Below are 26,137 nucleotides of genomic sequence, written 5' to 3'. Positions count from 1 at the left end.
TGGAAACTGCAGGTGGACATTCTGAGCGCTAAGGGGCTTATAGTGGAAAAAGGACTATCCCCATATAAACACTTTACAGAAGCATTCTGTGAAACTTCTTTCTATTCTGTGCATTCAACTAACAGAGTTGAACTTTACTTTTGATTGAGCAGTTCAGGAACACTCTTTCTGTAGAAACTGCAAGCGGACATTCGGAGAGCTAACGGGCCTATAGTGGAAAAAGGTATATCTTCAAATAAAAACTACACAGAAGCATTCTGTGAAACTTCCTTCTGTTCTGTGCAAGCAACTAACAGAGTTGAAGCTTACTTTTGATTAAGCAGTTCTGAAACACTCTTTCTGTAGAAACTACAAGCGGACATTTGGAGCGCTAAGGGGCCTATAGTGGAAAAAGGAATATCTTCAACTAAAAACTACACAGAAGCATTATGTGAATCTTCTTTCTGTTCTGTGCATTCAACTAAAAGAGCTGAAGCTTACTTTTGATTGAGCAGATGTGAAACACTCTTTCTGTAGAAACTGCAATTGGACATTCAGAGCGCTAAGGGGCCTATAGTGGAAAAAGGAATATCTTCAAATAAAAACAACACAGAAGCATTCTGTGAAACTTCCTTCTGTTCTGTGCATTCAACTAAAAGAGCTGAAGCTTACTTTTGATTATGCAGTTCTGAAACACACTTTCTGTAGAAACTGCAAGGGGACTTTCGGAGCGCTAAGGGGCCCGTAGTGAGAAAAGGAATATCTTCAAATAAAAACTACAGAGAAGCATTCTCTAAAACGTCTTTCTGTTCTGTGCATGCAACACACAGAGTTGAAGCTTACTTTTGATTAAGCAGTTCTGAAACACTATTTCTGTAGAAACTGTAAGTGGACATTCGGAGCGCTAAGAGGCCTATAGTGGAAAAAGGAACATCTTCAAATAAAAACTACAGAGAAGCATTCTGTGAATCCTCTTTCTGTTCTGTGCATTCAACTAACAGAGTTGAAGCTCAGTTTTGACTGAGCAGTTATGAAACACTCTTTCTGTAGAAACTGCAAGTGGACATTCGTAGCGGTAATGGGCCACGAGAGGAAAAAGGAATATCCTCAAATAAAAACTACACAGAAGCATTCTCTGAAACTTCTTTCTGTTCTCTGCTTTCAACTAACAGAATTGAAGCTTGCTTTTGATTGAGCAGTTCTGAAACACACTTTCTTAAGAGACTACAAGTGGACACTCTGAGGCTTAAGGGGGTAGAGTGGAAAAAGGAATGTCTTCAAATAGAAACTACACAGAAGCATTCTGTGAAACTTCTTTGTGTTCTGTGTATTCAACTAAGAGAGTTGAAGCTTACTTTTGACTGAGCAGTTCTGAAATACTCCTTCTGTAGAAACTGCAGGTGGACAATCTGAGCACTCAGGGGCCTATAGTGGAAAAAGGAATATCCTGAAATAAAAACAACACAGAAGCATTCTGTCAAACACCTTTCTGTTCTGCGCATTCAACTAACAGAGTTGAAGCTTACGTTTGATTGAGCCGTTCTGAAACACTCTTTGTGTAGAAACTGCAAGTGGACACTGGGAGCGCTAAGGGACATATAGTGGAAAAAGCAATATCCCCGAAGAAAAACTACACCGAAGCATTCTGTGAAACTTTTTTCTGTTCTGTGAATTCAACTAACAGAGTTGAAGCTTACTTTTGATTAAGCAGTTCTGAAAAGCTCTTTCTGTAGAAACTGCAAGTGGACATTCACAGCGCTTAGGGGCCTAAAGTGGAAAAGGGAATATCTTCAAATGAATACTACACAGAAGCATTCTATGAAATTTCTTTCTGTTCTGTGCATTCAACTAACAGAGGTGAAGCTTACTTTTGATAGAGCAGTTCTGAAACACTCTTTCTGTAGAAACTGCAAGTGGACATTCCGAGCGCTAAGGGGCCTATAGTGGAAAAAGAAATATCCTCAAATACCAACTACACAGAAGCATTCTCTGAAACTTCTTTCTGTTCTGTGCATTCAACTAACAGAGTTGAAGCTTACTTTTGATTGAGCAGTTCTGACACACTCTTTTTGTAGAAACTGCAGGTGGACATTCTGAGAGCTAAGGGGCTTATAGTGGAAAAAGGACTATCCCCATATAAACACTTTACAGAAGCATTCTGTGAAACTTCTTTCTATTCTGTGCATTCAACTAACAGAGTTGAACCTTACTTTTGATTGAGCAGTTCAGAAACACTCTTTCTGTAGAAACTGCAAGCGGACATTCGGAGCGCTAAGGGGCCCATAGTGGAAAAAGGAATATCTTCAAATAAAAACTACACAGAAGCATTCTGTGAAACTTCTTTCTCCTGTGTGCATTCAACCAACAGAGTTGAAGCTTACTTTTGATTGAGCAGTTCTGAAACACTCTTTCTGTAGAAACTACAGCGGCACATTTGGAGAGCTAACGGGCCTGTAGTGGAAAAAGCGAATCGGCAAATAAAAACTACACAGAAGCATTCTGTGAAACTTCTTTCTTTTCTGTGCATTCAACTAACAGAGTTGAAGCTTACTTTTGATTGAGTTGTTCTGAAAATCACTTTCTGTAGAAACTGCAGGTGGACATTCAGAGCGCTGAGGGACCTATACTGGAAAAAGGAAAACCGTCAAATAAAAACTACGCAGAAGCATTCTGTGAAAACCCTTTGTGTTCTGTGTAAGCAACTAAGAGAGTTGAAGCTTACTTTTGATTGAGCAGTTCTGAAACACACTTTCTTAAGAGACTGCAAATGGACACTCTGAGGGTTAAGGGGGTGTAGTGGTAAAAGAAATATCTTCAAATAAAAACTACACAGAAGCATTCTCTGAAACTTCTTTGTGTTCTGTGCATTCAACTAAGAGAGCTGAATCTTACTTTTGAGTCAGCAGTTCTGAAACACTCTTTCTGTAGAAACTGCAAGTGGAATTTCTGAGCGCTAAGGGGCCTACAGTGGAAAAAGGAATATCATGAAATAAAAACAACACAGAAGCACTCTGTGAAACCTCTTTCTGTTCTGCGCATTCAACTAACAGAGTTGAAGCATAATTTTGATTGAGCAGTTCTGAAACACTCTTTGTGTAGAAACTGCAAGTGGACATTTTGAGCGATAAGGGACCTATAGTGGAAAAAGGAATATCCCCAAAGAAAAACTACACCGAAGCATTCTGTGAAACTTTTTTCTGTTCTGTGAATTCAAGTAACAGAGTTGAAGATAATTTTTGATTAAGCAGGTCTGAAAAGCTCTTTCTGTAGAAACTGCAAGTGGACATTCACAGCGGTTAGGGGCCTAAAGTGGAAAAAGGAATATCTTCAAATAAAAACAACACAGAAGCATTCTATGAAATTCCTTTCTCTTCTGTACATTCAACTAACAGAGTTGAAGCTTACTTTTGATTGAGCAGTTCTGAAACACTCTTTCTGTAGAAACTGCAAGTGGACATTCAGAGCACTAAGGGGCCTAGAGTGGAAAAAGGAATATCTTCAAATAAAAACTACACAGAAGCATTCTGTGAAACCCCTTTCTGTTCTGTGCATTCACCTAACAGAGTTGAAGCCTACTTTTGATTGAGCAGTTCTGAAACACTCTTTCTGTAGAAACTGCAAGTGGACATTTGGAGCGCTATGGGGCATATAGTGGAAAAAGGGATATCTTCAAATAAAAACTACACAGAAGCATTCTGTGAAACTTCTTTCTGTTCTGTGCATTCAACTAACAGAGTTGAACCTTACTTTTGATTGAGCATTTCAGAAACACTCTTTCTGTAGAAACTGCAATTGGACATTTGGAGCGCTAATTGGCCAATAGTGGAAAAAGAAATATCTTCAAATAAAAACTACACAGAAGCATTCTGTGAAACTTCTTTCTGTTCCGTGCATTCAATTAACAGAGTAGAAGTTTACTTTTGATTAAGCAGTTCTGAAACACTCTTTCTGTAGAAACTGCAAGCGGATATTCGGAGCCCTATGGGGCCTACAGTGGAAAAAGGAATATCTTCAACTAAAAACTACACAGAAGCATTATGTGAAACTTCTTTCTGTTCTGTTCATTCAACTAACAGAGTTGAAGCTTACTTTTGATTGGGCACATATGAAACACTCTTTCTGTAGAAACTGCAAGTGGACATTCTTGGCGGTAAGGGGAGTAGAGACGAAAAAGGAATATTCTCAAATAAAAACTACACAGAAGCATTCTGTGAAACCTCTTTCTGTTCTGTGCATTCAACTGAGTTGAAGCTTACTTTTGATTGAGCAGTTCTGAAACACTATTTCTGTGGAAACTGCAAGTGGACATTTCGATCGCTACGGGGCATATAGTGGAAAAAGGGATATCTTCCAATAAAAACTACACAGAAGCATTCTGTGAAACTTCTTTCTGTTCTGTGCATTCAACTAACAGAGTTGAAGCTGACTTTTGATTGAGCAGTTCTGACACACTCTTTTTGTGGAAACTGCAGGTGGACATTCTGAGCGCTAAGGGGCTTATAGTGGAAAAAGGACTATCCCCATATAAACACTTTACAGAAGCATTCTGTGAAACTTCTTTCTATTCTGTGCATTCAACTAACAGAGTTGAACTTTACTTTTGATTGAGCAGTTCAGGAACACTCTTTCTGTAGAAACTGCAAGCGGACATTCGGAGAGCTAACGGGCCTATAGTGGAAAAAGGTATATCTTCAAATAAAAACTACACAGAAGCATTCTGTGAAACTTCCTTCTGTTCTGTGCAAGCAACTAACAGAGTTGAAGCTTACTTTTGATTAAGCAGTTCTGAAACACTCTTTCTGTAGAAACTACAAGCGGACATTTGGAGCGCTAAGGGGCCTATAGTGGAAAAAGGAATATCTTCAACTAAAAACTACACAGAAGCATTATGTGAATCTTCTTTCTGTTCTGTGCATTCAACTAAAAGAGCTGAAGCTTACTTTTGATTGAGCAGATGTGAAACACTCTTTCTGTAGAAACTGCAATTGGACATTCAGAGCGCTAAGGGGCCTATAGTGGAAAAAGGAATATCTTCAAATAAAAACAACACAGAAGCATTCTGTGAAACTTCCTTCTGTTCTGTGCATTCAACTAAAAGAGCTGAAGCTTACTTTTGATTATGCAGTTCTGAAACACACTTTCTGTAGAAACTGCAAGGGGACTTTCGGAGCGCTAAGGGGCCCGTAGTGAGAAAAGGAATATCTTCAAATAAAAACTACAGAGAAGCATTCTCTAAAACGTCTTTCTGTTCTGTGCATGCAACACACAGAGTTGAAGCTTACTTTTGATTAAGCAGTTCTGAAACACTATTTCTGTAGAAACTGTAAGTGGACATTCGGAGCGCTAAGAGGCCTATAGTGGAAAAAGGAACATCTTCAAATAAAAACTACAGAGAAGCATTCTGTGAATCCTCTTTCTGTTCTGTGCATTCAACTAACAGAGTTGAAGCTCAGTTTTGACTGAGCAGTTATGAAACACTCTTTCTGTAGAAACTGCAAGTGGACATTCGTAGCGGTAATGGGCCACGAGAGGAAAAAGGAATATCCTCAAATAAAAACTACACAGAAGCATTCTCTGAAACTTCTTTCTGTTCTCTGCTTTCAACTAACAGAATTGAAGCTTGCTTTTGATTGAGCAGTTCTGAAACACACTTTCTTAAGAGACTACAAGTGGACACTCTGAGGCTTAAGGGGGTAGAGTGGAAAAAGGAATGTCTTCAAATAGAAACTACACAGAAGCATTCTGTGAAACTTCTTTGTGTTCTGTGTATTCAACTAAGAGAGTTGAAGCTTACTTTTGACTGAGCAGTTCTGAAATACTCCTTCTGTAGAAACTGCAGGTGGACAATCTGAGCACTCAGGGGCCTATAGTGGAAAAAGGAATATCCTGAAATAAAAACAACACAGAAGCATTCTGTCAAACACCTTTCTGTTCTGCGCATTCAACTAACAGAGTTGAAGCTTACGTTTGATTGAGCAGTTCTGAAACACTCTTTGTGTAGAAACTGCAAGTGGACACTTGGAGCGCTAAGGGACATATAGTGGAAAAAGCAATATCCCCGAAGAAAAACTACACCGAAGCATTCTGTGAAACTTTTTTCTGTTCTGTGAATTCAACTAACAGAGTTGAAGCTTACTTTTGATTAAGCAGTTCTGAAAAGCTCTTTCTGTAGAAACTGCAAGTGGACATTCACAGCGCTTAGGGGCCTAAAGTGGAAAAGGGAATATCTTCAAATGAATACTACACAGAAGCATTCTATGAAATTTCTTTCTGTTCTGTGCATTCAACTAACAGAGGTGAAGCTTACTTTTGATAGAGCAGTTCTGAAACACTCTTTCTGTAGAAACTGCAAGTGGACATTCCGAGCGCTAAGGGGCCTATAGTGGAAAAAGAAATATCCTCAAATACCAACTACACAGAAGCATTCTCTGAAACTTCTTTCTGTTCTGTGCATTCAACTAACAGAGTTGAAGCTTACTTTTGATTGAGCAGTTCTGACACACTCTTTTTGTAGAAACTGCAGGTGGACATTCTGAGAGCTAAGGGGCTTATAGTGGAAAAAGGACTATCCCCATATAAACACTTTACAGAAGCATTCTGTGAAACTTCTTTCTATTCTGTGCATTCAACTAACAGAGTTGAACCTTACTTTTGATTGAGCAGTTCAGAAACACTCTTTCTGTAGAAACTGCAAGCGGACATTCGGAGCGCTAAGGGGCCCATAGTGGAAAAAGGAATATCTTCAAATAAAAACTACACAGAAGCATTCTGTGAAACTTTCTCCTGTGTGCATTCAACCAACAGAGTTGAAGCTTACTTTTGATTGAGCAGTTCTGAAACACTCTTTCTGTAGAAACTACAGCGGCACATTCGGAGAGCTAACGGGCCTGTAGTGGAAAAAGCGAATCGGCAAATAAAAACTACACAGAAGCATTCTGTGAAACTTCTTTCTTTTCTGTGCATTCAACTAACAGAGTTGAAGCTTACTTTTGATTGAGTTGTTCTGAAAATCACTTTCTGTAGAAACTGCAGGTGGACATTCAGAGCGCTGAGGGACCTATACTGGAAAAAGGAAAACCGTCAAATAAAAACTACGCAGAAGCATTCTGTGAAAACCCTTTGTGTTCTGTGTAAGCAACTAAGAGAGTTGAAGCTTACTTTTGATTGAGCAGTTCTGAAACACACTTTCTTAAGAGACTGCAAATGGACACTCTGAGGTTTAAGGGGGTGTAGTGGTAAAAGAAATATCTTCAAATAAAAACTACACAGAAGCATTCTCTGAAACTTCTTTGTGTTCTGTGCATTCAACTAAGAGAGCTGAATCTTACTTTTGAGTCAGCAGTTCTGAAACACTCTTTCTGTAGAAACTGCAAGTGGAATTTCTGAGCGCTAAGGGGCCTACAGTGGAAAAAGGAATATCATGAAATAAAAACAACACAGAAGCACTCTGTGAAACCTCTTTCTGTTCTGTGCATTCAACTAACAGAGTTGAAGCATAATTTTGATTGAGCAGTTCTGAAACACTCTTTGTGTAGAAACTGCAAGTGGACATTTTGAGCGATAAGGGACCTATAGTGGAAAAAGGAATATCCCCAAAGAAAAACTACACCGAAGCATTCTGTGAAACTTTTTTCTGTTCTGTGAATTCAAGTAACAGAGTTGAAGATAATTTTTGATTAAGCAGGTCTGAAAAGCTCTTTCTGTAGAAACTGCAAGTGGACATTCACAGCGGTTAGGGGCCTAAAGTGGAAAAAGGAATATCTTCAAATAAAAACAACACAGAAGCATTCTATGAAATTCCTTTCTCTTCTGTACATTCAACTAACAGAGTTGAAGCTTACTTTTGATTGAGCAGTTCTGAAACACTCTTTCTGTAGAAACTGCAAGTGGACATTCAGAGCACTAAGGGGCCTAGAGTGGAAAAAGGAATATCTTCAAATAAAAACTACACAGAAGCATTCTGTGAAACCCCTTTCTGTTCTGTGCATTCACCTAACAGAGTTGAAGCCTACTTTTGATTGAGCAGTTCTGAAACACTCTTTCTGTAGAAACTGCAAGTGGACATTTGGAGCGCTATGGAGCATATAGTGGAAAAAGGGATATCTTCAAATAAAAACTACACAGAAGCATTCTGTGAAACTTCTTTCTGTTCTGTGCATTCAACTAACAGAGTTGAACCTTACTTTTGATTGAGCATTTCAGAAACACTCTTTCTGTAGAAACTGCAATTGGACATTTGGAGCGCTAATTGGCCAATAGTGGAAAAAGAAATATCTTCAAATAAAAACTACACAGAAGCATTCTGTGAAACTTCTTTCTGTTCCGTGCATTCAATTAACAGAGTAGAAGTTTACTTTTGATTAAGCAGTTCTGAAACACTCTTTCTGTAGAAACTGCAAGCGGATATTCGGAGCCCTATGGGGCCTACAGTGGAAAAAGGAATATCTTCAACTAAAAACTACACAGAAGCATTATGTGAAACTTCTTTCTGTTCTGTTCATTCAACTAACAGAGTTGAAGCTTACTTTTGATTGGGCACATATGAAACACTCTTTCTGTAGAAACTGCAAGTGGACATTCTTGGCGGTAAGGGGAGTAGAGACGAAAAAGGAATATTCTCAAATAAAAACTACACAGAAGCATTCTGTGAAACCTCTTTCTGTTCTGTGCATTCAACTGAGTTGAAGCTTACTTTTGATTGAGCAGTTCTGAAACACTATTTCTGTGGAAACTGCAAGTGGACATTTCGATCGCTACGGGGCATATAGTGGAAAAAGGGATATCTTCCAATAAAAACTACACAGAAGCATTCTGTGAAACTTCTTTCTGTTCTGTGCATTCAACTAACAGAGTTGAAGCTGACTTTTGATTGAGCAGTTCTGACACACTCTTTTTGTGGAAACTGCAGGTGGACATTCTGAGCGCTAAGGGGCTTATAGTGGAAAAAGGACTATCCCCATATAAACACTTTACAGAAGCATTCTGTGAAACTTCTTTCTATTCTGTGCATTCAACTAACAGAGTTGAACTTTACTTTTGATTGAGCAGTTCAGGAACACTCTTTCTGTAGAAACTGCAAGCGGACATTCGGAGAGCTAACGGGCCTATAGTGGAAAAAGGTATATCTTCAAATAAAAACTACACAGAAGCATTCTGTGAAACTTCCTTCTGTTCTGTGCAAGCAACTAACAGAGTTGAAGCTTACTTTTGATTAAGCAGTTCTGAAACACTCTTTCTGTAGAAACTACAAGCGGACATTTGGAGCGCTAAGGGGCCTATAGTGGAAAAAGGAATATCTTCAACTAAAAACTACACAGAAGCATTATGTGAATCTTCTTTCTGTTCTGTGCATTCAACTAAAAGAGCTGAAGCTTACTTTTGATTGAGCAGATGTGAAACACTCTTTCTGTAGAAACTGCAATTGGACATTCAGAGCGCTAAGGGGCCTATAGTGGAAAAAGGAATATCTTCAAATAAAAACAACACAGAAGCATTCTGTGAAACTTCCTTCTGTTCTGTGCATTCAACTAAAAGAGCTGAAGCTTACTTTTGATTATGCAGTTCTGAAACACACTTTCTGTAGAAACTGCAAGGGGACTTTCGGAGCGCTAAGGGGCCCGTAGTGAGAAAAGGAATATCTTCAAATAAAAACTACAGAGAAGCATTCTCTAAAACGTCTTTCTGTTCTGTGCATGCAACACACAGAGTTGAAGCTTACTTTTGATTAAGCAGTTCTGAAACACTATTTCTGTAGAAACTGTAAGTGGACATTCGGAGCGCTAAGAGGCCTATAGTGGAAAAAGGAACATCTTCAAATAAAAACTACAGAGAAGCATTCTGTGAATCCTCTTTCTGTTCTGTGCATTCAACTAACAGAGTTGAAGCTCAGTTTTGACTGAGCAGTTATGAAACACTCTTTCTGTAGAAACTGCAAGTGGACATTCGTAGCGGTAATGGGCCACGAGAGGAAAAAGGAATATCCTCAAATAAAAACTACACAGAAGCATTCTCTGAAACTTCTTTCTGTTCTCTGCTTTCAACTAACAGAATTGAAGCTTGCTTTTGATTGAGCAGTTCTGAAACACACTTTCTTAAGAGACTACAAGTGGACACTCTGAGGCTTAAGGGGGTAGAGTGGAAAAAGGAATGTCTTCAAATAGAAACTACACAGAAGCATTCTGTGAAACTTCTTTGTGTTCTGTGTATTCAACTAAGAGAGTTGAAGCTTACTTTTGACTGAGCAGTTCTGAAATACTCCTTCTGTAGAAACTGCAGGTGGACAATCTGAGCACTCAGGGGCCTATAGTGGAAAAAGGAATATCCTGAAATAAAAACAACACAGAAGCATTCTGTCAAACACCTTTCTGTTCTGCGCATTCAACTAACAGAGTTGAAGCTTACGTTTGATTGAGCAGTTCTGAAACACTCTTTGTGTAGAAACTGCAAGTGGACACTTGGAGCGCTAAGGGACATATAGTGGAAAAAGCAATATCCCCGAAGAAAAACTACACCGAAGCATTCTGTGAAACTTTTTTCTGTTCTGTGAATTCAACTAACAGAGTTGAAGCTTACTTTTGATTAAGCAGTTCTGAAAAGCTCTTTCTGTAGAAACTGCAAGTGGACATTCACAGCGCTTAGGGGCCTAAAGTGGAAAAGGGAATATCTTCAAATGAATACTACACAGAAGCATTCTATGAAATTTCTTTCTGTTCTGTGCATTCAACTAACAGAGGTGAAGCTTACTTTTGATAGAGCAGTTCTGAAACACTCTTTCTGTAGAAACTGCAAGTGGACATTCCGAGCGCTAAGGGGCCTATAGTGGAAAAAGAAATATCCTCAAATACCAACTACACAGAAGCATTCTCTGAAACTTCTTTCTGTTCTGTGCATTCAACTAACAGAGTTGAAGCTTACTTTTGATTGAGCAGTTCTGACACACTCTTTTTGTAGAAACTGCAGGTGGACATTCTGAGAGCTAAGGGGCTTATAGTGGAAAAAGGACTATCCCCATATAAACACTTTACAGAAGCATTCTGTGAAACTTCTTTCTATTCTGTGCATTCAACTAACAGAGTTGAACCTTACTTTTGATTGAGCAGTTCAGAAACACTCTTTCTGTAGAAACTGCAAGCGGACATTCGGAGCGCTAAGGGGCCCATAGTGGAAAAAGGAATATCTTCAAATAAAAACTACACAGAAGCATTCTGTGAAACTTCTTTCTCTTGTGTGCATTCAACCAACAGAGTTGAAGCTTACTTTTGATTGAGCAGTTCTGAAACACTCTTTCTGTAGAAACTACAGCGGCACATTCGGAGAGCTAACGGGCCTGTAGTGGAAAAAGCGAATCGGCAAATAAAAACTACACAGAAGCATTCTGTGAAACTTCTTTCTTTTCTGTGCATTCAACTAACAGAGTTGAAGCTTACTTTTGATTGAGTTGTTCTGAAAATCACTTTCTGTAGAAACTGCAGGTGGACATTCAGAGCGCTGAGGGACCTATACTGGAAAAAGGAAAACCGTCAAATAAAAACTACGCAGAAGCATTCTGTGAAAACCCTTTGTGTTCTGTGTAAGCAACTAAGAGAGTTGAAGCTTACTTTTGATTGAGCAGTTCTGAAACACACTTTCTTAAGAGACTGCAAATGGACACTCTGAGGTTTAAGGGGGTGTAGTGGTAAAAGAAATATCTTCAAATAAAAACTACACAGAAGCATTCTCTGAAACTTCTTTGTGTTCTGTGCATTCAACTAAGAGAGCTGAATCTTACTTTTGAGTCAGCAGTTCTGAAACACTCTTTCTGTAGAAACTGCAAGTGGAATTTCTGAGCGCTAAGGGGCCTACAGTGGAAAAAGGAATATCATGAAATAAAAACAACACAGAAGCACTCTGTGAAACCTCTTTCTGTTCTGTGCATTCAACTAACAGAGTTGAAGCATAATTTTGATTGAGCAGTTCTGAAACACTCTTTGTGTAGAAACTGCAAGTGGACATTTTGAGCGATAAGGGACCTATAGTGGAAAAAGGAATATCCCCAAAGAAAAACTACACCGAAGCATTCTGTGAAACTTTTTTCTGTTCTGTGAATTCAAGTAACAGAGTTGAAGATAATTTTTGATTAAGCAGGTCTGAAAAGCTCTTTCTGTAGAAACTGCAAGTGGACATTCACAGCGGTTAGGGGCCTAAAGTGGAAAAAGGAATATCTTCAAATAAAAACAACACAGAAGCATTCTATGAAATTCCTTTCTCTTCTGTACATTCAACTAACAGAGTTGAAGCTTACTTTTGATTGAGCAGTTCTGAAACACTCTTTCTGTAGAAACTGCAAGTGGACATTCAGAGCACTAAGGGGCCTAGAGTGGAAAAAGGAATATCTTCAAATAAAAACTACACAGAAGCATTCTGTGAAACCCCTTTCTGTTCTGTGCATTCACCTAACAGAGTTGAAGCCTACTTTTGATTGAGCAGTTCTGAAACACTCTTTCTGTAGAAACTGCAAGTGGACATTTGGAGCGCTATGGAGCATATAGTGGAAAAAGGGATATCTTCAAATAAAAACTACACAGAAGCATTCTGTGAAACTTCTTTCTGTTCTGTGCATTCAACTAACAGAGTTGAACCTTACTTTTGATTGAGCATTTCAGAAACACTCTTTCTGTAGAAACTGCAATTGGACATTTGGAGCGCTAATTGGCCAATAGTGGAAAAAGAAATATCTTCAAATAAAAACTACACAGAAGCATTCTGTGAAACTTCTTTCTGTTCCGTGCATTCAATTAACAGAGTAGAAGTTTACTTTTGATTAAGCAGTTCTGAAACACTCTTTCTGTAGAAACTGCAAGCGGATATTCGGAGCCCTATGGGGCCTACAGTGGAAAAAGGAATATCTTCAACTAAAAACTACACAGAAGCATTATGTGAAACTTCTTTCTGTTCTGTTCATTCAACTAACAGAGTTGAAGCTTACTTTTGATTGGGCACATATGAAACACTCTTTCTGTAGAAACTGCAAGTGGACATTCTTGGCGGTAAGGGGAGTAGAGACGAAAAAGGAATATTCTCAAATAAAAACTACACAGAAGCATTCTGTGAAACCTCTTTCTGTTCTGTGCATTCAACTGAGTTGAAGCTTACTTTTGATTGAGCAGTTCTGAAACACTATTTCTGTGGAAACTGCAAGTGGACATTTCGATCGCTACGGGGCATATAGTGGAAAAAGGGATATCTTCCAATAAAAACTACACAGAAGCATTCTGTGAAACTTCTTTCTGTTCTGTGCATTCAACTAACAGAGTTGAAGCTGACTTTTGATTGAGCAGTTCTGACACACTCTTTTTGTGGAAACTGCAGGTGGACATTCTGAGCGCTAAGGGGCTTATAGTGGAAAAAGGACTATCCCCATATAAACACTTTACAGAAGCATTCTGTGAAACTTCTTTCTATTCTGTGCATTCAACTAACAGAGTTGAACTTTACTTTTGATTGAGCAGTTCAGGAACACTCTTTCTGTAGAAACTGCAAGCGGACATTCGGAGAGCTAACGGGCCTATAGTGGAAAAAGGTATATCTTCAAATAAAAACTACACAGAAGCATTCTGTGAAACTTCCTTCTGTTCTGTGCAAGCAACTAACAGAGTTGAAGCTTACTTTTGATTAAGCAGTTCTGAAACACTCTTTCTGTAGAAACTACAAGCGGACATTTGGAGCGCTAAGGGGCCTATAGTGGAAAAAGGAATATCTTCAACTAAAAACTACACAGAAGCATTATGTGAATCTTCTTTCTGTTCTGTGCATTCAACTAAAAGAGCTGAAGCTTACTTTTGATTGAGCAGATGTGAAACACTCTTTCTGTAGAAACTGCAATTGGACATTCAGAGCGCTAAGGGGCCTATAGTGGAAAAAGGAATATCTTCAAATAAAAACAACACAGAAGCATTCTGTGAAACTTCCTTCTGTTCTGTGCATTCAACTAAAAGAGCTGAAGCTTACTTTTGATTATGCAGTTCTGAAACACACTTTCTGTAGAAACTGCAAGGGGACTTTCGGAGCGCTAAGGGGCCCGTAGTGAGAAAAGGAATATCTTCAAATAAAAACTACAGAGAAGCATTCTCTAAAACGTCTTTCTGTTCTGTGCATGCAACACACAGAGTTGAAGCTTACTTTTGATTAAGCAGTTCTGAAACACTATTTCTGTAGAAACTGTAAGTGGACATTCGGAGCGCTAAGAGGCCTATAGTGGAAAAAGGAACATCTTCAAATAAAAACTACAGAGAAGCATTCTGTGAATCCTCTTTCTGTTCTGTGCATTCAACTAACAGAGTTGAAGCTCAGTTTTGACTGAGCAGTTATGAAACACTCTTTCTGTAGAAACTGCAAGTGGACATTCGTAGCGGTAATGGGCCACGAGAGGAAAAAGGAATATCCTCAAATAAAAACTACACAGAAGCATTCTCTGAAACTTCTTTCTGTTCTCTGCTTTCAACTAACAGAATTGAAGCTTGCTTTTGATTGAGCAGTTCTGAAACACACTTTCTTAAGAGACTACAAGTGGACACTCTGAGGCTTAAGGGGGTAGAGTGGAAAAAGGAATGTCTTCAAATAGAAACTACACAGAAGCATTCTGTGAAACTTCTTTGTGTTCTGTGTATTCAACTAAGAGAGTTGAAGCTTACTTTTGACTGAGCAGTTCTGAAATACTCCTTCTGTAGAAACTGCAGGTGGACAATCTGAGCACTCAGGGGCCTATAGTGGAAAAAGGAATATCCTGAAATAAAAACAACACAGAAGCATTCTGTCAAACACCTTTCTGTTCTGCGCATTCAACTAACAGAGTTGAAGCTTACGTTTGATTGAGCAGTTCTGAAACACTCTTTGTGTAGAAACTGCAAGTGGACACTTGGAGCGCTAAGGGACATATAGTGGAAAAAGCAATATCCCCGAAGAAAAACTACACCGAAGCATTCTGTGAAACTTTTTTCTGTTCTGTGAATTCAACTAACAGAGTTGAAGCTTACTTTTGATTAAGCAGTTCTGAAAAGCTCTTTCTGTAGAAACTGCAAGTGGACATTCACAGCGCTTAGGGGCCTAAAGTGGAAAAGGGAATATCTTCAAATGAATACTACACAGAAGCATTCTATGAAATTTCTTTCTGTTCTGTGCATTCAACTAACAGAGGTGAAGCTTACTTTTGATAGAGCAGTTCTGAAACACTCTTTCTGTAGAAACTGCAAGTGGACATTCCGAGCGCTAAGGGGCCTATAGTGGAAAAAGAAATATCCTCAAATACCAACTACACAGAAGCATTCTCTGAAACTTCTTTCTGTTCTGTGCATTCAACTAACAGAGTTGAAGCTTACTTTTGATTGAGCAGTTCTGACACACTCTTTTTGTAGAAACTGCAGGTGGACATTCTGAGAGCTAAGGGGCTTATAGTGGAAAAAGGACTATCCCCATATAAACACTTTACAGAAGCATTCTGTGAAACTTCTTTCTATTCTGTGCATTCAACTAACAGAGTTGAACCTTACTTTTGATTGAGCAGTTCAGAAACACTCTTTCTGTAGAAACTGCAAGCGGACATTCGGAGCGCTAAGGGGCCCATAGTGGAAAAAGGAATATCTTCAAATAAAAACTACACAGAAGCATTCTGTGAAACTTCTTTCTCTTGTGTGCATTCAACCAACAGAGTTGAAGCTTACTTTTGATTGAGCAGTTCTGAAACACTCTTTCTGTAGAAACTACAGCGGCACATTCGGAGAGCTAACGGGCCTGTAGTGGAAAAAGGGAATCGGCAAATAAAAACTACACAGAAGCATTCTGTGAAACTTCTTTCTTTTCTGTGCATTCAACTAACAGAGTTGAAGCTTACTTTTGATTGAGTTGTTCTGAAAATCACTTTCTGTAGAAACTGCAGGTGGACATTCAGAGCGCTGAGGGACCTATACTGGAAAAAGGAAAACCGTGAAATAAAAACTACGCAGAAGCATTCTGTGAAAACCCTTTGTGTTCTGTGTAAGCAACTAAGAGAGTTGAAGCTTACTTTTGATTGAGCAGTTCTGAAACACACTTTCTTAAGAGACTGCAAATGGACACTCTGAGGGTTAAGGGGGTGTAGTGGTAAAAGAAATATCTTCAAATAAAAACTACACAGAAGCATTCTCTGAAACTTCTTTGTGTTCTGTGCATTCAACTAAGAGAGCTGAATCTTACTTTTGAGTCAGCAGTTCTGAAACACTCTTTCTGTAGAAACTGCAAGTGGAATTTCTGAGCGCTAAGGGGCCTACAGTGGAAAAAGGAATATCATGAAATAAAAACAACACAGAAGCACTCTGTGAAACCTCTTTCTGTTCTTCGCATTCAACTAACAGAGTTGAAGCATAATTTTGATTGAGCAGTTCTGAAACACTCTTTGTGTAGAAACTGCAAGTGGACATTTTGAGCGATAAGGGACCTATAGTGGAAAAAGGAATATCCCCAAAGAAAAACTACACCGAAGCATTCTGTGAAACTTTTTTCTGTTCTGTGAATTCAAGTAACAGAGTTGAAGATAATTTTTGATTAAGCAGGTCTGAAAAGCTCTTTCTGTAGAAACTGCAAGTGGACATTCACAGCGGTTAGGGGCCTAAAGTGGAAAAAGGAATATCTTCAAATAAAAACAACACAGAAGCATTCTATGAAATTCCTTTCTCTTCTGTACATTCAACTAACAGAGTTGAAGCTTACTTTTGATTGAGCAGTTCTGAAACACTCTTTCTGTAGAAACTGCAAGTGGACATTCAGAGCACTAAGGGGCCTAGAGTGGAAAAAGGAATATCTTCAAATAAAAACTACACAGAAGCATTCTGTGAAACCCCTTTCTGTTCTGTGCATTCACCTAACAGAGTTGAAGCCTACTTTTGATTGAGCAGTTCTGAAACACTCTTTCTGTAGAAACTGCAAGTGGACATTTGGAGCGCTATGGAGCATATAGTGGAAAAAGGGATATCTTCAAATAAAAACTACACAGAAGCATTCTGTGAAACTTCTTTCTGTTCTGTGCATTCAACTAACAGAGTTGAACCTTACTTTTGATTGAGCATTTCAGAAACACTCTTTCTGTAGAAACTGCAATTGGACATTTGGAGCGCTAATTGGCCAATAGTGGAAAAAGAAATATCTTCAAATAAAAACTACACAGAAGCATTCTGTGAAACTTCTTTCTGTTCCGTGCATTCAATTAACAGAGTAGAAGTTTACTTTTGATTAAGCAGTTCTGAAACACTCTTTCTGTAGAAACTGCAAGCGGATATTCGGAGCCCTATGGGGCCTACAGTGGAAAAAGGAATATCTTCAACTAAAAACTACACAGAAGCATTATGTGAAACTTCTTTCTGTTCTGTTCATTCAACTAACAGAGTTGAAGCTTACTTTTGATTGGGCACATATGAAACACTCTTTCTGTAGAAACTGCAAGTGGACATTCTTGGCGGTAAGGGGAGTAGAGACGAAAAAGGAATATTCTCAAATAAAAACTACACAGAAGCATTCTGTGAAACCTCTTTCTGTTCTGTGCATTCAACTGAGTTGAAGCTTACTTTTGATTGAGCAGTTCTGAAACACTATTTCTGTGGAAACTGCAAGTGGACATTTCGATCGCTACGGGGCATATAGTGGAAAAAGGGATATCTTCCAATAAAAACTACACAGAAGCATTCTGTGAAACTTCTTTCTGTTCTGTGCATTCAACTAACAGAGTTGAAGCTGACTTTTGATTGAGCAGTTCTGACACACTCTTTTTGTGGAAACTGCAGGTGGACATTCTGAGCGCTAAGGGGCTTATAGTGGAAAAAGGACTATCCCCATATAAACACTTTACAGAAGCATTCTGTGAAACTTCTTTCTATTCTGTGCATTCAACTAACAGAGTTGAACTTTACTTTTGATTGAGCAGTTCAGGAACACTCTTTCTGTAGAAACTGCAAGCGGACATTCGGAGAGCTAACGGGCCTATAGTGGAAAAAGGTATATCTTCAAATAAAAACTACACAGAAGCATTCTGTGAAACTTCCTTCTGTTCTGTGCAAGCAACTAACAGAGTTGAAGCTTACTTTTGATTAAGCAGTTCTGAAACACTCTTTCTGTAGAAACTACAAGCGGACATTTGGAGCGCTAAGGGGCCTATAGTGGAAAAAGGAATATCTTCAACTAAAAACTACACAGAAGCATTATGTGAATCTTCTTTCTGTTCTGTGCATTCAACTAAAAGAGCTGAAGCTTACTTTTGATTGAGCAGATGTGAAACACTCTTTCTGTAGAAACTGCAATTGGACATTCAGAGCGCTAAGGGGCCTATAGTGGAAAAAGGAATATCTTCAAATAAAAACAACACAGAAGCATTCTGTGAAACTTCCTTCTGTTCTGTGCATTCAACTAAAAGAGCTGAAGCTTACTTTTGATTATGCAGTTCTGAAACACACTTTCTGTAGAAACTGCAAGGGGACTTTCGGAGCGCTAAGGGGCCCGTAGTGAGAAAAGGAATATCTTCAAATAAAAACTACAGAGAAGCATTCTCTAAAACGTCTTTCTGTTCTGTGCATGCAACACACAGAGTTGAAGCTTACTTTTGATTAAGCAGTTCTGAAACACTATTTCTGTAGAAACTGTAAGTGGACATTCGGAGCGCTAAGAGGCCTATAGTGGAAAAAGGAACATCTTCAAATAAAAACTACAGAGAAGCATTCTGTGAATCCTCTTTCTGTTCTGTGCATTCAACTAACAGAGTTGAAGCTCAGTTTTGACTGAGCAGTTATGAAACACTCTTTCTGTAGAAACTGCAAGTGGACATTCGTAGCGGTAATGGGCCACGAGAGGAAAAAGGAATATCCTCAAATAAAAACTACACAGAAGCATTCTCTGAAACTTCTTTCTGTTCTCTGCTTTCAACTAACAGAATTGAAGCTTGCTTTTGATTGAGCAGTTCTGAAACACACTTTCTTAAGAGACTACAAGTGGACACTCTGAGGCTTAAGGGGGTAGAGTGGAAAAAGGAATGTCTTCAAATAGAAACTACACAGAAGCATTCTGTGAAACTTCTTTGTGTTCTGTGTATTCAACTAAGAGAGTTGAAGCTTACTTTTGACTGAGCAGTTCTGAAATACTCCTTCTGTAGAAACTGCAGGTGGACAATCTGAGCACTCAGGGGCCTATAGTGGAAAAAGGAATATCCTGAAATAAAAACAACACAGAAGCATTCTGTCAAACACCTTTCTGTTCTGCGCATTCAACTAACAGAGTTGAAGCTTACGTTTGATTGAGCAGTTCTGAAACACTCTTTGTGTAGAAACTGCAAGTGGACACTTGGAGCGCTAAGGGACATATAGTGGAAAAAGCAATATCCCCGAAGAAAAACTACACCGAAGCATTCTGTGAAACTTTTTTCTGTTCTGTGAATTCAACTAACAGAGTTGAAGCTTACTTTTGATTAAGCAGTTCTGAAAAGCTCTTTCTGTAGAAACTGCAAGTGGACATTCACAGCGCTTAGGGGCCTAAAGTGGAAAAGGGAATATCTTCAAATGAATACTACACAGAAGCATTCTATGAAATTTCTTTCTGTTCTGTGCATTCAACTAACAGAGGTGAAGCTTACTTTTGATAGAGCAGTTCTGAAACACTCTTTCTGTAGAAACTGCAAGTGGACATTCCGAGCGCTAAGGGGCCTATAGTGGAAAAAGAAATATCCTCAAATACCAACTACACAGAAGCATTCTCTGAAACTTCTTTCTGTTCTGTGCATTCAACTAACAGAGTTGAAGCTTACTTTTGATTGAGCAGTTCTGACACACTCTTTTTGTAGAAACTGCAGGTGGACATTCTGAGAGCTAAGGGGCTTATAGTGGAAAAAGGACTATCCCCATATAAACACTTTACAGAAGCATTCTGTGAAACTTCTTTCTATTCTGTGCATTCAACTAACAGAGTTGAACCTTACTTTTGATTGAGCAGTTCAGAAACACTCTTTCTGTAGAAACTGCAAGCGGACATTCGGAGCGCTAAGGGGCCCATAGTGGAAAAAGGAATATCTTCAAATAAAAACTACACAGAAGCATTCTGTGAAACTTCTTTCTCTTGTGTGCATTCAACCAACAGAGTTGAAGCTTACTTTTGATTGAGCAGTTCTGAAACACTCTTTCTGTAGAAACTACAGCGGCACATTCGGAGAGCTAACGGGCCTGTAGTGGAAAAAGGGAATCGGCAAATAAAAACTACACAGAAGCATTCTGTGAAACTTCTTTCTTTTCTGTGCATTCAACTAACAGAGTTGAAGCTTACTTTTGATTGAGTTGTTCTGAAAATCACTTTCTGTAGAAACTGCAGGTGGACATTCAGAGCGCTGAGGGACCTATACTGGAAAAAGGAAAACCGTGAAATAAAAACTACGCAGAAGCATTCTGTGAAAACCCTTTGTGTTCTGTGTAAGCAACTAAGAGAGTTGAAGCTTACTTTTGATTGAGCAGTTCTGAAACACACTTTCTTAAGAGACTGCAAATGGACACTCTGAGGGTTAAGGGGGTGTAGTGGTAAAAGAAATATCTTCAAATAAAAACTACACAGAAGCATTCTCTGAAACTTCTTTGTGTTCTGTGCATTCAACTAAGAGAGCAGAATCTTACTTTTGAGTCAGCAGTTCTGAAACACTCTTTCTGTAGAAACTGCAAGTGGAATTTCTGAGCGCTAAGGGGCCTACAGTGGAAAAAGGAATATCATGAAATAAAAACAACACAGAAGCACTCTGTGAAACCTCTTTCTGTTCTTCGCATTCAACTAACAGAGTTGAAGCATAATTTTGATTGAGCAGTTCTGAAACACTCTTTGTGTAGAAACTGCAAGTGGACATTTTGAGCGATAAGGGACCTATAGTGGAAAAAGGAATATCCCCAAAGAAAAACTACACCGAAGCATTCTGTGAAACTTTTTTCTGTTCTGTGAATTCAAGTAACAGAGTTGAAGATAATTTTTGATTAAGCAGGTCTGAAAAGCTCTTTCTGTAGAAACTGCAAGTGGACATTCACAGCAGTTAGGGGCCTAAAGTGGAAAAAGGAATATCTTCAAATAAAAACAACACAGAAGCATTCTATGAAATTCCTTTCTCTTCTGTACATTCAACTAACAGAGTTGAACCTTACTTTTGATTGAGCAGTTCTGAAACACTCTTTCTGTAGAAACTGCAAGTGGACATTCAGAGCACTAAGGGGCCTAGAGTGGAAAAAGGAATATCTTCAAATAAAAACTACACAGAAGCATTCTGTGAAACCCCTTTCTGTTCTGTGCATTCACCTAACAGAGTTGAAGCCTACTTTTGATTGAGCAGTTCTGAAACACTCTTTCTGTAGAAACTGCAAGTGGACATTTGGAGCGCTATGGAGCATATAGTGGAAAAAGGGATATCTTCAAATAAAAACTACACAGAAGCATTCTGTGAAACTTCTTTCTGTTCTGTGCATTCAACTAACAGAGTTGAACCTTACTTTTGATTGAGCATTTCAGAAACACTCTTTCTGTAGAAACTGCAATTGGACATTTGGAGCGCTAATTGGCCAATAGTGGAAAAAGAAATATCTTCAAATAAAAACTACACAGAAGCATTCTGTGAAACTTCTTTCTGTTCCGTGCATTCAATTAACAGAGTAGAAGTTTACTTTTGATTAAGCAGTTCTGAAACACTCTTTCTGTAGAAACTGCAAGCGGATATTCGGAGCCCTATGGGGCCTACAGTGGAAAAAGGAATATCTTCAACTAAAAACTACACAGAAGCATTATGTGAAACTTCTTTCTGTTCTGTTCATTCAACTAACAGAGTTGAAGCTTACTTTTGATTGGGCACATATGAAACACTCTTTCTGTAGAAACTGCAAGTGGACATTCTTGGCGGTAAGGGGAGTAGAGACGAAAAAGGAATATTCTCAAATAAAAACTACACAGAAGCATTCTGTGAAACCTCTTTCTGTTCTGTGCATTCAACTGAGTTGAAGCTTACTTTTGATTGAGCAGTTCTGAAACACTATTTCTGTGGAAACTGCAAGTGGACATTTCGATCGCTACGGGGCATATAGTGGAAAAAGGGATATCTTCCAATAAAAACTACACAGAAGCATTCTGTGAAACTTCTTTCTGTTCTGTGCATTCAACTAACAGAGTTGAAGCTGACTTTTGATTGAGCAGTTCTGACACACTCTTTTTGTGGAAACTGCAGGTGGACATTCTGAGCGCTAAGGGGCTTATAGTGGAAAAAGGACTATCCCCATATAAACACTTTACAGAAGCATTCTGTGAAACTTCTTTCTATTCTGTGCATTCAACTAACAGAGTTGAACTTTACTTTTGATTGAGCAGTTCAGGAACACTCTTTCTGTAGAAACTGCAAGCGGACATTCGGAGAGCTAACGGGCCTATAGTGGAAAAAGGTATATCTTCAAATAAAAACTACACAGAAGCATTCTGTGAAACTTCCTTCTGTTCTGTGCAAGCAACTAACAGAGTTGAAGCTTACTTTTGATTAAGCAGTTCTGAAACACTCTTTCTGTAGAAACTACAAGCGGACATTTGGAGCGCTAAGGGGCCTATAGTGGAAAAAGGAATATCTTCAACTAAAAACTACACAGAAGCATTATGTGAATCTTCTTTCTGTTCTGTGCATTCAACTAAAAGAGCTGAAGCTTACTTTTGATTGAGCAGATGTGAAACACTCTTTCTGTAGAAACTGCAATTGGACATTCAGAGCGCTAAGGGGCCTATAGTGGAAAAAGGAATATCTTCAAATAAAAACAACACAGAAGCATTCTGTGAAACTTCCTTCTGTTCTGTGCATTCAACTAAAAGAGCTGAAGCTTACTTTTGATTATGCAGTTCTGAAACACACTTTCTGTAGAAACTGCAAGGGGACTTTCGGAGCGCTAAGGGGCCCGTAGTGAGAAAAGGAATATCTTCAAATAAAAACTACAGAGAAGCATTCTCTAAAACGTCTTTCTGTTCTGTGCATGCAACACACAGAGTTGAAGCTTACTTTTGATTAAGCAGTTCTGAAACACTATTTCTGTAGAAACTGTAAGTGGACATTCGGAGCGCTAAGAGGCCTATAGTGGAAAAAGGAACATCTTCAAATAAAAACTACAGAGAAGCATTCTGTGAATCCTCTTTCTGTTCTGTGCATTCAACTAACAGAGTTGAAGCTCAGTTTTGACTGAGCAGTTATGAAACACTCTTTCTGTAGAAACTGCAAGTGGACATTCGTAGCGGTAATGGGCCACGAGAGGAAAAAGGAATATCCTCAAATAAAAACTACACAGAAGCATTCTCTGAAACTTCTTTCTGTTCTCTGCTTTCAACTAACAGAATTGAAGCTTGCTTTTGATTGAGCAGTTCTGAAACACACTTTCTTAAGAGACTACAAGTGGACACTCTGAGGCTTAAGGGGGTAGAGTGGAAAAAGGAATGTCTTCAAATAGAAACTACACAGAAGCATTCTGTGAAACTTCTTTGTGTTCTGTGTATTCAACTAAGAGAGTTGAAGCTTACTTTTGACTGAGCAGTTCTGAAATACTCCTTCTGTAGAAACTGCAGGTGGACAATCTGAGCACTCAGGGGCCTATAGTGGAAAAAGGAATATCCTGAAATAAAAACAACACAGAAGCATTCTGTCAAACACCTTTCTGTTCTGCGCATTCAACTAACAGAGTTGAAGCTTACGTTTGATTGAGCAGTTCTGAAACACTCTTTGTGTAGAAACTGCAAGTGGACACTTGGAGCGCTAAGGGACATATAGTGGAAAAAGCAATATCCCCGAAGAAAAACTACACCGAAGCATTCTGTGAAACTTTTTTCTGTTCTGTGAATTCAACTAACAGAGTTGAAGCTTACTTTTGATTAAGCAGTTCTGAAAAGCTCTTTCTGTAGAAACTGCAAGTGGACATTCACAGCGCTTAGGGGCCTAAAGTGGAAAAGGGAATATCTTCAAATGAATACTACACAGAAGCATTCTATGAAATTTCTTTCTGTTCTGTGCATTCAACTAACAGAGGTGAAGCTTACTTTTGATAGAGCAGTTCTGAAACACTCTTTCTGTAGAAACTGCAAGTGGACATTCCGAGCGCTAAGGGGCCTATAGTGGAAAAAGAAATATCCTCAAATACCAACTACACAGAAGCATTCTCTGAAACTTCTTTCTGTTCTGTGCATTCAACTAACAGAGTTGAAGCTTACTTTTGATTGAGCAGTTCTGACACACTCTTTTTGTAGAAACTGCAGGTGGACATTCTGAGAGCTAAGGGGCTTATAGTGGAAAAAGGACTATCCCCATATAAACACTTTACAGAAGCATTCTGTGAAACTTCTTTCTATTCTGTGCATTCAACTAACAGAGTTGAACCTTACTTTTGATTGAGCAGTTCAGAAACACTCTTTCTGTAGAAACTGCAAGCGGACATTCGGAGCGCTAAGGGGCCCATAGTGGAAAAAGGAATATCTTCAAATAAAAACTACACAGAAGCATTCTGTGAAACTTCTTTCTCTTGTGTGCATTCAACCAACAGAGTTGAAGCTTACTTTTGATTGAGCAGTTCTGAAACACTCTTTCTGTAGAAACTACAGCGGCACATTCGGAGAGCTAACGGGCCTGTAGTGGAAAAAGGGAATCGGCAAATAAAAACTACACAGAAGCATTCTGTGAAACTTCTTTCTTTTCTGTGCATTCAACTAACAGAGTTGAAGCTTACTTTTGATTGAGTTGTTCTGAAAATCACTTTCTGTAGAAACTGCAGGTGGACATTCAGAGCGCTGAGGGACCTATACTGGAAAAAGGAAAACCGTCAAATAAAAACTACGCAGAAGCATTCTGTGAAAACCCTTTGTGTTCTGTGTAAGCAACTAAGAGAGTTGAAGCTTACTTTTGATTGAGCAGTTCTGAAACACACTTTCTTAAGAGACTGCAAATGGACACTCTGAGGGTTAAGGGGGTGTAGTGGTAAAAGAAATATCTTCAAATAAAAACTACACAGAAGCATTCTCTGAAACTTCTTTGTGTTCTGTGCATTCAACTAAGAGAGCAGAATCTTACTTTTGAGTCAGCAGTTCTGAAACACTCTTTCTGTAGAAACTGCAAGTGGAATTTCTGAGCGCTAAGGGGCCTACAGTGGAAAAAGGAATATCATGAAATAAAAACAACACAGAAGCACTCTGTGAAACCTCTTTCTGTTCTTCGCATTCAACTAACAGAGTTGAAGCATAATTTTGATTGAGCAGTTCTGAAACACTCTTTGTGTAGAAACTGCAAGTGGACATTTTGAGCGATAAGGGACCTATAGTGGAAAAAGGAATATCCCCAAAGAAAAACTACACCGAAGCATTCTGTGAAACTTTTTTCTGTTCTGTGAATTCAAGTAACAGAGTTGAAGATAATTTTTGATTAAGCAGGTCTGAAAAGCTCTTTCTGTAGAAACTGCAAGTGGACATTCACAGCAGTTAGGGGCCTAAAGTGGAAAAAGGAATATCTTCAAATAAAAACAACACAGAAGCATTCTATGAAATTCCTTTCTCTTCTGTACATTCAACTAACAGAGTTGAACCTTACTTTTGATTGAGCAGTTCTGAAACACTCTTTCTGTAGAAACTGCAAGTGGACATTCAGAGCACTAAGGGGCCTAGAGTGGAAAAAGGAATATCTTCAAATAAAAACTACACAGAAGCATTCTGTGAAACCCCTTTCTGTTCTGTGCATTCACCTAACAGAGTTGAAGCCTACTTTTGATTGAGCAGTTCTGAAACACTCTTTCTGTAGAAACTGCAAGTGGACATTTGGAGCGCTATGGGGCATATAGTGGAAAAAGGGATATCTTCAAATAAAAACTACACAGAAGCATTCTGTGAAACTTCTTTCTGTTCTGTGCATTCAACTAACAGAGTTGAACCTTACTTTTGATTGAGCATTTCAGAAACACTCTTTCTGTAGAAACTGCAATTGGACATTTGGAGCGCTAATTGGCCAATAGTGGAAAAAGAAATATCTTCAAATAAAAACTACACAGAAGCATTCTGTGAAACTTCTTTCTGTTCCGTGCATTCAATTAACAGAGTAGAAGTTTACTTTTGATTAAGCAGTTCTGAAACACTCTTTCTGTAGAAACTGCAAGCG

Source organism: Symphalangus syndactylus, chromosome 12 (genome assembly GCF_028878055.3).
Source record: "Symphalangus syndactylus isolate Jambi chromosome 12, NHGRI_mSymSyn1-v2.1_pri, whole genome shotgun sequence".
In the NCBI taxonomy this organism is placed as follows: Eukaryota; Metazoa; Chordata; class Mammalia; order Primates; family Hylobatidae; genus Symphalangus; species Symphalangus syndactylus.
The sequence above is the reverse complement of the archived record's forward strand: the minus strand, read 5'-3'. Positions refer to the sequence as shown.